General features: G+C 36.3%; 1 pseudogene; it reads right to left on the bottom strand.

Moving 5' to 3' along the window:
* Positions 1 to 13,553: 13,553 nt before the first annotated feature.
* On the bottom strand, positions 13,554 to 14,676 carry LOC102284761 (prostaglandin reductase 2 pseudogene; annotated as a pseudogene).
* Positions 14,677 to 15,404: the final 728 nt, after the last annotated feature.

The following is a 15,404-nucleotide window of genomic DNA, read 5'->3' as shown; positions in this document are numbered from 1 at the left end:
ATCTGTCTATTGATGTGAGTGGGGTGTTAAAATCTCCTACTATTATTGTGTTAGTGTCAATTTCTCTTTTTATGTCTGTTAGTGTTTGTCTTATGCATTGAGGTGCTCCTATGTTCTGTGTATCAGTTCAGTTCAGTCGCTCAGTCATGTCCGACTCCTTGAGGCCCCATAAGCCGCAGCACGCCAGACCTCCCTGTCCATCACCAACTCCCGGAGACCACCCAAACTCTTGTCCATTGAGTCAGTGGTGCCATCCAACCATCTCACTCTCTGTCGTCCCCTTCTCCTGCCCTCAATCTTTCCCAGCATTAGGGTCTTTTCCAATGAGTCAGTTTTTCACATCAGGTGGCCAAAGTATTGGAGTTTCAGCTTCAACATCAGTCTTTCCAATGAACACCCAGGACTGGTCTCTTTAGGATGGATCACCTTGCAGTCCAAGGGACTCTCAAGAGTCTTCTCCAACACCGCAGTTCAAAGGCATCAATTCTTCTGTGCTCAGCTTTCTTTATACTCCAACTCTCACATAGATGCATGACCACTGGAAAAACCATATCTTTGACTAGATGGACCTTTGTTGACAAGGTAATGTCTCTGTTTTTTAATATGCTACCTAGGTTGGTCATAACTTTCCTTCGAAGGAGTAAGTGTCTTTTAATTTCATGGCTGCAATCACCGTATGCAGTGATTTTGGAGCCCCAGAAAATAAAGTCAGACACTGTTTCCACTGTTTCCCCATCTATTTGCCATGAAGTGATGGGACTGGATGCAATGATCCTAGTTTTTTGAATGTTGAGCTTTAAGCCAACTTTTTCACTCTCCTCTTTCACTTTCATCAAGAGGCTCTTTAGTTCTTCTTCACTTTCTGCCATAAGGGTGGTGTCATCTGCATATCTGAGGTTATTGATATTTCTCCCAGCAATCTTGATTCTAACTTGTGTTTCCTCCAGCCCAGCGTTACTCATGATGTGCTCTGCTTAGATATATGTTGCATACATAGATATTTACAATTGTTATGTCTTCCTCTTGGATTGATACCTAGAACATTATGTAGTGTCCTTCCTTTTCTCTTATAATCTTCTTTATTTTAAGAAGATTATAATCTTTAATCTTCTCTATTTTATCTGATATGAGGATTGTTACCCAAGCTTTCTTTTGCTTCCCATTTGCATGGAATATATTTTTCCGTCCTCTCATGTTAAGTCTATGTGTGTTTCGAGGTTTAAAGTGGGTTTCTTGTAGACAGCATATATATGGGTCTTGTTTTTGTATCCATTCAGTCAGTCTGTGTCTTTTAGTTGGAGCATTTAATCCATTTATGTTTAAAGTAATTATTGATATACATGCTCATATTGCCATTTTCTTAATTGGGGTTGATTTTGTAGATTTTTTTTCTTCTCTTTTATTTCTTGACTATATAAGTCCTTTTAACATTTGTCCTTTAACTTAACTATATAAGTCCCTTTATGACAAATGTTTAGTGGTACTGAATTCTCTTAACTTTTGCTTGTCTGTAAAGCTTTTTATTTCTCCATCAATTTTGAATGAGATCCTTGCTGGGTACTGTAATCTTGGTTGTAGACTTTTCACTTTCATTATTTTAAATATATCCTGCCATTTCCTTCTGGCCTGAAGAGTTTCTGCTGAAAGATCAGCTGTTAAGCATATGAGATTTCAGTTGGATGTTACTTGTTGCTTCTCCCTTGGTGCTTTTAATATTCTTTGCGTTTAGTCTTTGAAGGCAATGGCACCCCACTCCATTTTTCCTAGAAAATCCCATGGACGGAGGAGCCTGGCAGGCTGCAGTCCATGGGGTCGCTAGAGTTGGACACGACTGAGTGACTTCATTTTCACTTTTCACTTTCATGCATTGGAGAAGGAAATGGCAACCCACTCCAGTGTTCTTGCCTGGAGAATCCCAGAGACAGAGGAGCATGGTGGGCTGCCGTCTATGGGGTCGCACAGAGTCGGACGTGACTGAAGTGACTTAGCAGTTTGATTAGTATGTGTCTTGGCATATTTCTCCTTGGGTTTATCCTGTATGGGATACTTTGTGCCTCTTGGACTTGATTGACTATTCCCTTTTTTATGTTGGGGAAAATTTCAACTATAATCTCTTCAAAAATTTTCTCATACCCTTTCTTTTTCTCTTCTTCTTCAGGGACCCCTATAATTCAAATGTTGGTGTGTTTGTTATTGTCCCAGAGGTCTCTGAGACCATCCTCAGTTCTTTTCATTGTTTTTACTTTATTCTGCTCTTCAGAAGTTATTTCCACCCTTTTATCTTCCAGTTCACTGATTTGTTCTTCTGCCTCAGATATTCTGCTATTGATTCCTTTTAGAGTATTTTTAATTTCAGTAATTGTGTTATTTGTCTCTGTATGTTTATTCTTTAATTTTTCTAGGTCTTTGTTAATTGATTCTTGCATTTTCTCCATTTTGTTTTCAAGGTTTTTGATCATCTTTACTATCATTATTCTGAATTCTTTTTCAGGTAGTTTGCCTATTTCCTCTTCATTTATTTAGACTTTTGTGTTTCTAGTTTGTTCCTTCATGTGTAGTATTTCTCTGCCTTTTCATTATTTTATTATTTATTTTAACTTATTGTGTTTGAGGTCTCCTTTTCCCAGACTTTAAGGTTAAATTATTTCTTCCTTTAGGTTTCTGTCCTCCTGAGGTTGGTCCAGTGGTTTGTGTAAGCTTCTTATAGGGTGAGATTTGTGCTGAGTTTTTGTTTGTTTTTCCTCTGATGGGCATGGCTGAGTGAGGTCTTGATCCTGTCTGCTAATGATTGGGATTATATTTTTGTCTTGTTTGTTGTTTAGATGAGGCATCTTTCACAGGGTGCTAGTGGTGGTTGGGTGATGCTGGGCCTTGTATTCTTGTATAACATTGGGCAGGTTACTTAACTAGTTTCTTCCTTAATTTCCTCAGATATAAAAATAAACTGAAAGGAACTTAACTCATAAGTGAACGATTAATTCATTCATAAATATATACAATGTCTGACAAAGAGGAAGCTTGCTTAGTCAAGGTAGTCTATTATCATCTCAAAGCACTGAAACTGTTAGTGCATTTATAATGAATGTTTATTAATAAATGTTAATTTAATGTAAAGCAGTGAAGCTCTGGAAAATGTTTTTTTAATTAAACATACATTTGTTGAGCAACTACTACATACTTTACACTCTTCTATAATTTAGAAATACAAAATTAAATGAGACAGGATCCTCAGAGAGTTTGCAAACTAAGACTCTTCTTTAATTTTCAATGAAGGGCTTATTTATCTTTAAGCAGATATCATTTTAAACTGGTGACCTGTGCTTGATATTAAATAGAGCTCTAAGACAGAAATTGAGAAAGATGAAAATTAAAGACAGGAAGATACCATGAAACTGCCAGTGACAAAGTGGACTACAAAGAATTCATTCCAACTAAGGAGAAAAAGAGATAAATTAAAAATAACTAATAAATGGGAATGTGTTAATTTCTGTGTTTGTAACCATTCAGCATAGAAATGTATTCTTTAAAAAGAAATATTTTACAGTTTTCCTTCTAACACAAATAGTACCACTTTCCACACCGTGCCTCAATTTTAGGAATAATTTTTAAAGGGGAACTAGTGGAGTTAGTCAATCCTTTGGTTAGGATTTGATAGAAATATAACTATTATTTTGATCTGCATAATCACAACAATCAAAAGTTTCAACAAGTTAATACAAGTATTTTCTATTTATAAAAGGTTGGTGAATTGAATAATACATATGGTTCAATTATTACTTGAGATATCTCCATCATCCATGTCCTACCCCATGCAGTTCGTCTTCGGCTCCAGTTGATATTGAAGTTCCCACACAAAGGTACACATCCTCTTAACTTGATATGCATTGCTCTTTGAATTATAGCTAGGCTTGGTTTGGTAGATTGATATACTGATATATTGAAAATCTGTATAATACAATCTATAAAATTCAGGTAAAATGAAAGATTTCCTTTTTTTTTTTTCAATTTACATAGACACCAAGTTGTTTAGTGCCCAATGTAGACAAAAAATTACTGGGTGAACAAGTAGGCCATATCTTTTAAGGCAAGAAACTTGCCAATGTCCATCAATAAGGGAGGTGAAGGGCCTTATGACATTTTTAATATATGCTGAACGTATCAACACTAAATGAATGGGATATAGCTTCTTTAGTTGTTGATTTATAAATAAATTTGAACTCATAACTGAAGCATAGAATTTTTAATGCCTACTGAATGAAGATAGAGCCTAAGGCAATTATATATATATATATATATATATATATATATATATACTTGTTTTTATTAGGTAGACAATTAGTACACATCTTAGGAGTGCAAGCAATTTTTGATAGTAAAATAGATGGATGGAGATGAATTTCTTAGTCAAAACTATTTTCCTGCAACATTCTATGCCTATCATGTGAGACTGTTGTAGTCAGGGTCATACTATATAATAAGTCTTTCCCAGGGAACAGGAAGAAAAAGGAAAGGAATAAGTACACTCTCAAGAAGTCCATAATTAAAGTGATGTGTTGGTCATCATCTGTCTAATCCTTAAACATTGATTTAACCAAAGTTTCTCTTTCTGGTCTTTTTGTCTAATGAAAAGGAGATTGTTGGGTTGGTGGGAAAGATTCCTGGTTCTGATTGAAAGAATCAGCTTTCAAAGAGTGAGAACCATTCAGGCCTGCAGAGATGTGTAAAAATAACCAAATATACACATACACACACACACATAAAAAATCTGCCTATACTTTAGTACTGAAAATATTTAAGTTCCTCCTGTTTAAGATATTCTTAATTGAAATTTTGAAAATTATTTTAAGATTAATAATCACTACCAAAACTATTTTGAAACTACTATTTGATTAGTATCAAAAATATTTTTAATATATGATGCTTTTTTGCATCTAATAGTTGTTTGGGTTACTTGGCTTTATTTCAACTTTGTTATAACTGTAAGCAAAATGTAAGCTCTGTGAGGTTGTTTTTTTTCTTTCTTTCTTTCTTATATTCAGTATCTATCTTAAATCATACAAATTTAGAAACACGTTAGTTCATTGTAGGTTTTAAAGTTGGCAAACACTAGTGAAAAACTAACTACGAGGCATTCTGAGGTAATCCTATCCCTTTCCAAAGAGGAATCAAACAAATTGCTCATCAATCTGTTTTTGCATTCAGAAAGAATGGGTGTTAATAATCCAACTTGAAATCACAACCATGGACTCTTTAATCTGCAGGATCAATTTGTGCAAAGAAGATAAAAAAAATTTTCAGAGACACATGGGACACTCCAGTATAGCAGAAAGTATTACCTTTAGTATTTCCTATTTGGTTTCAAATAGAAAAAGGAGTCCATCAAGGCTGTATATTGTCATCCGGCTTATTTAACTTATATGCAGAGTACATCATGAGAAATGGCTGGGCTGGATGAAGTACAAGTTGGAATCAAGATTGCCAGGAGAAATATCAATAACCTCAGATATGCAGATGACACCACCCTTATGGCAGAAAGTGAAGAAGAACTAAAGAGCCTCTTGATGAAAGTAAAAGAGGAGAGTGAAAAACTTGGCTTAAAGCCCAGCTTTCAAAAAACTATGTTCATGGCATCTGGTCCCATCAGTTCATGGCAAATAGATGGGAAAACACTGGCTGACTTTATTTTGGGGGGCTCCAAAATCACTGCAGATGGTGACTGCAGCCATGAAATTAAAAGATGCTTACTCCTTGGAAGGAAAGTTATGACCAACATAGACAGCATATTAAAAAGCAGAGACATTACTTTGCCAACAAAGATCCATCTAGTCAAGGCTATGGTTTTTCCAGTAGTCATGTATGGATGTGAGAGTTGGGCTATAAAGAAAGCTGAACATCAAAGAATTGATGTTTTTGAACTTTGGTATTAGAGAATACTCTTGAGAGTCCCTTGGACTGCAAGGAGATCCAACCACTCCATCTTAAAGGAGATCAGTCCTAGGTGTTCATTGGAAGGACTGATGTTGAAGCTGAAACTCCAATACTTTGGCCACCTGATGTGAAGAACTGACTCATTTGAAAAGACTCTGATGTTGGGAAAGATTGAAGGCAGGAGGAGAAGGGGACGATAGAGGATGAGATGGTTGGATGGCATCACCGACTCAATGGACATGAGTTTGGGTAGACTCCGTGAGTTGGTGATGGACAGGGAGACCTGGTGTGCTATGGTCCATGGTGTGGCAAAGAGTCAGACACGACTGAGCAACTGAACTGAACTGATTACCTTTAGATACAACCCAATTACTTATCAGCAGAAAGAGGCAATCCCAGGGCTGGACTATTATTTCAGATTCAATTTCTAGTTATCTCTTGAATATCTTTGATGTTACAGAAAAATATGTTGGCAAATTTACAACATTGATCTAATGCCAAAAGTGGTTTTTCAGAATTGTCTCTAACAAAAAGAATATAAAAACTCAATAAACTGCATAACATCATTCTCCACTTGATATAGTTTTAGATGTTTGTAAATGTTATCGTTCACAGACAAGTTTCAATGTGATTTAATGCTACAATGCATAACTGCCTCTTTTTCATAAAAACATGTTTAAACTTTTGGTACAAATACAAAATCTATCTTTTAAAAAGCTTATAGTTAGGGGAGAAAAGTTTTCAAACTCAATCTCTTTTTTTCTAACCTCCTGTTTGTTCTTTTTCCACTCACCATGCAAATTCAACCTTCAATACAGCTAAGAGCTACTTTGTTTAAAAACAGATCTGCTCTTAAACAACACAGGATGTGTTCTATCACCAAAGTATTTATTGAATAACTGCCATGTATCAAGCACTGTGATAAGCACATGTAGATAAATATCAGTAAAGTATAAAAGCCTAAAATCTTGAGAATTTCCTATTGCTTACTTATTCTTTATATTGCTTATTTATTTTTTAGTTTGACATACATAACTCCAATTTCAACCCAACCAACTTCTGCACCTTGATTTCTCTTTATTTCATTTCATGCACTCAACCCTCCATTCACCCTGAATATTCCAATGCTTTTTATTCCTGTTTGGTGTTATCTATGATATAGTCCTCTCCCACCTGAAATTCTCAACCTGTGAAACACCTACCTACTTTAGGACCATGATTAAGTTATTTCCTAATTAATAAAACATTTCCTAAATCCCCTAGTAAAAGCCATTCACTTCCTCCTCTGAGGAAGTGCTTGGTTCTTCCCTCATTCAAATTAGTATTAAAATTATACCATGAAGTAATACTTTCACAGACAATGAGGGAAAGAAAATTAAAAAGAGTATTAAAAAATCTAGTTATAAAAAATAATGTGAAAGACACCTATTGCTATTCACTAAATAATATGTTAGCAGAGAGAAATACAATGGCTTTCCCAACAAAGACTGGGAAGGTGGGAAAAGCGAATAGTTTACTTTGTGATAATATTGAAAAATTCATGTACTAAATGTACAAATGAGAGATAAAAATTATTTATACACCCAAAATATATAAATATGTATTTGTCAAATAGTTATTTTTACAGGACATCAAAATTCCTAGTACTCAGAGAAACTAATACTAGCATATCAAAGAGGTATACAGACTTGTTTATTTCAAATTAAACTAGAACATTTAGAAAATGAAGTCACTCTTGGAAGCAGAATCATAAGTAAGGAAATTATAATGAGTAAAGAAAAAGTTTAAAAGCAGGTAAGTTCAAGACACACATGTTGAGACAAATATCTAGTGATGGAAAATGCAAATGGATCAGATAATAATAAAATGCAAAATAATCAGATAATATATCTGATTATATTAAAACTTCTTTTTGATGTGCATAAAACTAAAACTTATTAAAATTACAGAATTTATAAAAGTTGCAGCATAAGAGAGTTGGGTGTGATAGTTTGTGTGTCAGCTCCAGCCTCTAGTTATTCAATCAAATACTAATCTAAATATAGCTGTGAAAGCATGTTGCAGTTATCACTAAAGTTCAGGAATAGCCGATTTTAAGTAAAGGGATTCTTTTAGTTCATCTGAGTAGTCTTGATTCAATCAGTTGAAAGACCCTAAGAACAGAACCGAGGCTTCCCCACAGAGGAAAAAATTCTGCCTGAGGATAAGAGCTTTGACTCTTGTTGCAGAATTCCAGCCTATCCTTCCTGAAGGCCTACCTTATGGGATTCAGATTTTCATCCTTACCTCCTAAAAGCATGGAAATCAATTCCTTGCAGTAAATCTCAATATTTTCTCCTACTGGTAATGTTTCTCTGGCTGACACTGACATATGGTATTTAATGTCTTTATCTGTCATATAATATTTGTAATTTCTTTTAGTTAATACATAGTCATTTAGCAAGCAGTTATTTCAAAGTTTGGGGCAAGTAACTGAATTCAGCTAGTCTCTGCTCAGTATTTGACTAATTAGTCTATTCAGCCAAAACAGTTTTGACTCCTGGATGTCACTGACCATAACCAAGTTTAAACTTGAGCCTGCCTCCAAGCATGATCCTCTTCCAGTACTCCTAATCCCTGATATGGCATATCTAGGTTCATCCCAGAAATCTGAGAGTTGTCTCTAACACAGTTCTCTTTCTCAGTCTTCCACATCAAGTCCACCACTATCTATCATAGCAGTTCCAGAAACCTATATATTAATATAAAGGACTAGGGAAGGTTGTGAACACAATCAGCTGGAAAGTGAGAAACTAGGGCTAAAAAATAGCACTTTACATATAACCAAGAGTTTCCAAAATCAATGTGTTGACCCATTTCTTTCTTTCTGCACTGTACTGTCTTAATCAATGGATAGTAGCTTTCTAAGTGCATCCCCTGCTTCTCTCTCTTTTGTCATCTGAAGAATATTTTTAAGCACCTACTATAAGACTGACATCTCCTGGTACTAGAGTTAGTTTAACAAAAGAAAGGGAAAAAAAAAATTGGCTGTCATAGAACTTGCATTCTCCTGGAAAAAAGATAGAAATAAAAATAATTTAGGTAATTCACATGTTAGAAATTAATGAGTGCTTTGAAAAAAAATTAAGTCATGTAAGAGGAATGAGAGTGCTGGGAAGAGGTAAAATAAATATTTTTAGAAGTGTGCTCAAGGTAGGCTTCAAAGATCAAAAGCATTGATGTAGATAGAGGAAAGACTCTGAGTCATATGTCAACAATGATTTATTATTGTGGGTGAGACTGAGGAAGAGCAAGATTCAGGGTGGCTGTGAAAGAATGAATGAAGGTAAGAGGGAAGGAGATCAGACAGCTCAGGAAACTAAGAAGCAGACTGTGCAAGCACTTGAAAGTCACTGAATTCTAACTCTAAACCAGAAGGAAGGACAATAAAGAGTTTTGAACAAAGGTGATATCATCCAGCTTGCATTTTAAATGATTCTTATTATTGCTGTGTTGAGAATAAATGGTAGAGGAGTAAGTGCAGATATAGGGAAGTCAGTTAAGAAGCTATTAAAAATATAAGTGAGAGACAAGGGCTGCACCAAAATGAAAGCAGAAAGGATCAGAAATTCTGGATATATTTCCAATGTAGACCAAACAGGATTTTCTAACTGATTGGACAAATGTCCATATAGTAATCAATGAAATATTTTTTAATTCACTTAGCAACCAATATTTGTTGGGTCTTATTTTCTGCCATGTATTTCTCTAGGATCTGGTGATAGAAACATCACAAAAACAATATGATCCCTAAAGTGTGATCATTTCAAGTCATTATCTAAAACCATTCAAACTCTTCCCATCTATTTAGAATAAAACTCTAGTTCTTTAAAGATGGGCAATCAAAACTGTTAAGATCTGGTTCTTGCTTACTTTTTCTCCAATATGTTCCTCCTAGCCTGTCTCCCCTCTTCAAGCTAACTGTATTTTCCATTCACACTCAACTGTTCATTTTGCTTCTGAAGTTTGTCTATATTCCTTTCTCAGTGGAATTTCCGGCTCAGGTCTCATATTCATTGCATATCTATGCAGTCTTTTGGATTCACCTTAGATATCACCTCTTCTGAGAAATGTTCTCTGATCCCTCATGGCTCTCAAACATGCAATTCTTGTCTTTCCATAACAACTCATACACTGGTTCTGTTTATAACCAAGATATAAGTACATATTATGGACATGATTGAGCGACTGAACTGACTGATGGAGACATTACCAAATATTATCTTAATGAATAATTGATAAATTCTTCAGTTCAGTTCAGTTCAGTTCAGTTGCTCAGTTGTGTCCGACTCTTTGCGACCCCGTGAATCGCAGCACGCCAGGCCTCCCTGTCCATCACCAACTCCAGGAGTTCACTCAAACTCACGTCCATTGAGTCGGTGATGCCATCCAGCCATCTCATTCTCTGTCGTCCCCTTCTCCTCCTGCCCCTAATCCCTCCCAGCATCAGAGTCTTTTCCAATGAGTCAACTCTTCACATGAGGTGGCCAAAGTATTGCAGGTTCAGCTTTAGCATCAGTCCTTCCAATGAACACCCAGGACTGATATCTCCTTTAGGATGGACCAGTTGGATCTCCTTGCAGTCCAAGGGACTCTCAAGAGTCTTCTCCAACACCACAGTTCAAAAGCATCAATTCTTCGGGACTCAGCTTTCTTCACAGTCCAACTCTCACATCCATATATGACCACAGGAAAAACCATAGTCTTGACTAGACGGATCTTTGTTGGCAAAGTAATGTCTCTCCTTTTGAATATGCTATCTAGGTTGGTCATAACTTTCCTTCCAAGGAGTAAACGTCTTTTAATTTCATGGCTGCAGTCACCATCTGCAGTGATTTTGGAGCCCAGAAAAATAAAGTCTGACACTGTTTCCACTGTTTCTCCATCTATTTCCCATGAAGTGATGGGACAAGATTCCATGATCTTAGTTTTCTGAATGTTGAGCTTTAAGCCAACTGTTTGACTCTCCTCTTTCACTTTCATCAAGAGGCTTTTTGCCATAAGGGTGATGTCATCAGCATATCTGAGGTTATAGATATTTCTCCTGGCAATCTTGATTCCAGCTTGTGCTTCTTCCAGCCCAGAGTTTCTCATGATGTACTATGCATATAAGTTAAATAAGCAGTGTGAAAATCTTAGGACACACTAAATCTCTGGTATGAATTTGGAAAATACCCCAGTCTTAAAGATTTGAAAAGAATCTAATCACACCAAACTCTGTTCTGTCTCTAGCAACATTGGTCTTCTTTCAATTGTTCTACAAATTAAGCTCTTTTTCTCTGGGAGGGTCCTCACATGAGTTGTTGGTACTACTTCAATCTTTATCTGAAAACTTCCTAATGCTTCAGTAATATCTTTGATCTCACTCCCTCAGAGGGTTCTTCCCAGACCCTCCCACCTGAATTAGAGCACCTCTCTTAATTCTCTTTAAAAAAACTTTCAATTATCCTTTAAGTTAGGAGCAAACTCATATTAGCACAGTTACGCTCACAATTATTACTTAATATCTCTCTTCCATTAGTCAACAATGTCTCTGAGGTCAGTATCAAATCTGTTTTCTTTTTCACTTCTTGTGTTTATTTTTAGCTGTTTTATTGAAGGATGTTGTTTAAAAGGAAAACTACATATTAATGTATTATAAGTGTGGAGCTTGAGGCATTCTCAGAAACAAAACACCTGTATAAAACAATCCAAGATCAAGGAACAGTTTATTACTAACACTCAGGAAATTTCATTCATTCTCTATTCCTGTCCTCATCCTCCCTAGCTGCAAGATCTAACTACTATTTCGAGTTTAATAGCATAGGTCACCTTTGCCTTTTTCTGTATTTTATCTTAATGGAACATACACTATGTTCTAATGCGACCCCATTTTTTTCTGGCATTATGTTTATGAATTTCACCCATATTGCTGATGCAACAGCAAGTTATTTTCATCATGGTATGGTATTTCATTTGGAAATGGCAACCCACTCCAGTATTCTTGCCTGGAGAATCCCAGGGATGGGGACGTCTGGTGGGCTGCCTTCTATGGGGTCGCACAGAGTCAGACACGACTGAAGCGACTTAGCAGAGTAGCAGCAGCAGCAATAATATATATTTATGTTATTTCCAGCTTTTGGTTATTATCAATGTCATTGCTATGAACTTTCTTACACATGCGTATTCAGTTCAGTCACTCAGTCGTGTCCGACTTTTTGCGACCCCATGGGCTACAGCATGCCAGGCTTCCCTTTCCATCACCAACTCCTGGAGTCCACCCAAATTAATGTCCATTGAGTCGGTGATGCCATCCAGCCATCTCATCCTCTGTCATCCCGTTCTCCTCCTGCCCCTAATCCCTCCCAGCATCAGGATCTTTTCAAATGAGTCAGTTCTTCACATAAGGTGGCCAAAGTAATGGAGTTTCAGCTTCAGCATCAGTCCTTCCAATGAATATTCAGGACTGATTTCCTTTAGGATGGACTGGTTGGATCTCCTTACAGTCCAAGGGACTCTCAAGAGTCTTCTTGAACACCACAGTTAAAAAGCATCAGTATTTTGGTGCTCAGCATCTTTTACAGTCCAACTCTCACATCCATACATTACTACTGGAAAAAAAAATAGCTTTGACTAGATGGATCTTTGTTGGCAAAGTACTATCTCTGCTTTTTTATTTATTTATTTATTTTTAAATCCTCAATTTTACTGTATTAAAGGGTTGATTACAATGAATAAAACAAATGCTCTTATATAGAGATACATTAATAGGTCCTGAACATTCATGTTTACAACCATTTGTTACTTTTCCTCAGTCAGTTCTGTCATTTTTTGAAGCTGTATTTAAATCTTTTTCATCACCTAAAACTTGAAGTGATGTCTATACCTATTTCTCTTGAAATCTTTGTAACTATTTGATAGTATGCACCTACTAACCTAAAATAAACATAGGCTTTTATCAATATAGATTTCGGTTTTTAGGCTATACTGTGGACTACTTGGCAAAACACAAATAGATCATCTTCTGTAGTATCTCCCTCCATCAACCTAACCAGTCTCAGTTATTTAACTTACACTACTTCCTACATAAAGCCTCTATTCTACTCCAAAAACTGTTCCACAAGCTCTGAATTTCCCCAAATCCTGCGCATACACACACACACCCTGCCATTAAGTCCCTTTTCCATCAACACAATATGGAAACACCATCCCATTTATTCTTATATCAAGCTACAGTTCAAGAATTATGTAAAGCATTTCCAATTGAATACATATTTGTAAGTGTCTTTTCAAGCATTCTATTTTAAACAAACATTATAAAGTTATAAAAACTATTAATTTAAAAATATTTTGTATGATCTATTAAAATTACATAAATCTCCAACAGTTTCTGAATATCTGATATAAATTTCATGTAATATTTGTTTTAGCAAAAGAAGGAAAAATAGGTCATGTTGACATCAACCTATTATTGTAAATAATCATATAGGATGTAGAGTAAATATATGATATTGAAGGTATAGGAGGGAATTATGTTGTACAATTAAGAAAATATCACCTATTATCACATTTAAAGAAAAGCGATCTATACTCTAAAGGGTTTTTTTACTGTGTCTTGAAATCTTTCAGCAGAATTGAAAGAAATCCATGTATTTCCTTGATGAAGATGTTTATTGAGATTACAAAGAGGTATCTCCTGAAATGCAAACTATCTGCTTTCCGATGTTACCTCCTGTCATCATGGACTGGAATGCAGCTCCCATGTTTTCCAATCCATTTATTCTAGTCTCTTTGATCTTTAGCTTTCCTTCTTTAAACCATTGACTCAGTTGGAGAATACCAAACTCAAATTTATCCTTATAATTTAACACCAGAAATCTTTCTCTTGTGATGTTTCTTTCTTTCTGGATTGCTTCTATAGCAGGGTGTAGTGGAGGATAAGGCACATCTTTGTTGTACTGAGAAATTTGACCACAGAGGATGATGTGGCTGTTCTGATTCATCTGACTTATCACTGTATCACTGATGTCACCGCCAACATTGTTTAAGTAAACATCCACTCCAGCTGGGCATAATTTATGGAGTTGTTCTGCAACATTCCCCTCTTTATAATTAATTGCAGCATCGAAGCCCAATTCTGAGGTCAAAAAGAGGCACTTCTCAGGTGTTCCACAAATTCCCACGACTTTGGAACAGCCCAGCAAATGGCCAATCTGCCCAGCCAAGGATCCACAAGCACCAGCAGCCCCACTAACAACCATTGTTTGATTAGATCCAGCAGTTATATGACTTTTTTCCTGTACCCCAATCAAGTAAGTCAAACCAGGCATCCCTATAGCTTCAAGAAAGTATGAAAGGTGTCCATCCACAAGTTGTGGGTCTACCTTTTCAAGGATATTTCCATCCAGAATAACCTTGGTTTGCCAGGGCCAATAGAAGGAAGTCACAAAATCGCCTTTTGTAAAATTTGTGTTTTCTTTCTTCTATAATCCCAACACCTCCAGCATCAACCACCTGAGACAGCTGCCAAGGTGTTATATAGTCACTGCCAGTGTCTTCATTCATTCTACAACGCATGTAAGGATCCATGGAAAGATAAAGAGTTCTGACTTGTACTTGTCTTTCATTGACACAATCTGGTAAGTTTACTTCTTCTACTTGGAAATTTTCTGCCACCGGATGACCATTTTTTCCAGGTCTGGAATTCAATACCACTCTTTATACAATCATCACCTTGTTTGAACAGTGGTCTCACAAGACTTCTGTATAAAATAACTCATCAAGCAAACCATATTCACCAGGTATGACATTAAGTAGGTTCTTAATTGGTGGTAAGCAATATTTCCTGGTAGTTCAGACCGTAAAGAATCCACCGCTGACAAGCTCGGGAGCTTTTTAATAATACACTTTCTAGGTTGGTCATAGCTTTTCTTCCAAGCAATAAGTGTTTTTTAATTTCCTGGCTGCAGTCACAATCCTCAGTGATTTTGGAGCCTCCCAAAAATAGTCAGCCACTGCTTCCACTATTTCCCCATCTATTTGCCGTGAAGTGATGGGACCAGATGCCATGGTCTCAGTTTTCTGAATGTTACACTTTAAGCCAAATTTTTCACTCTCCTCTTTCACTTTCATCAAAAGACTCTTTAGTTCTTCACTTTCTGCATAACTGAGGTTATTGATATTACTCCTGGAAATCTTGATTCCAGCTTGTGCTTCATCCAGCCCAGTGACTCATGATGTACTCTGCATATACGTTAAATAAGCAGGGTGACAATATACAGCCTTGATGTACTCCTTTTCCTATTTGGAACCAGTCTGTTGTTCCATGACCCGTTCTAACTGTTGCTTTCTGACCTGCACATGGATTTCTTGGGAGGCAGGTCAGGTGGTCTGGTATTTCTATCTCTTGAAGATTTTTCCACAGTTTGTTGTGATCCACACAATCAAAGGTGTTGGCA

Source organism: Bos mutus, chromosome 5 (assembly GCF_027580195.1).
Source record: "Bos mutus isolate GX-2022 chromosome 5, NWIPB_WYAK_1.1, whole genome shotgun sequence".
NCBI lineage: Eukaryota > Metazoa > Chordata > Mammalia > Artiodactyla > Bovidae > Bos > Bos mutus.
Note: the sequence above shows the minus strand (reverse complement) of the source record. Positions and strands in the feature narration are given on the sequence as shown.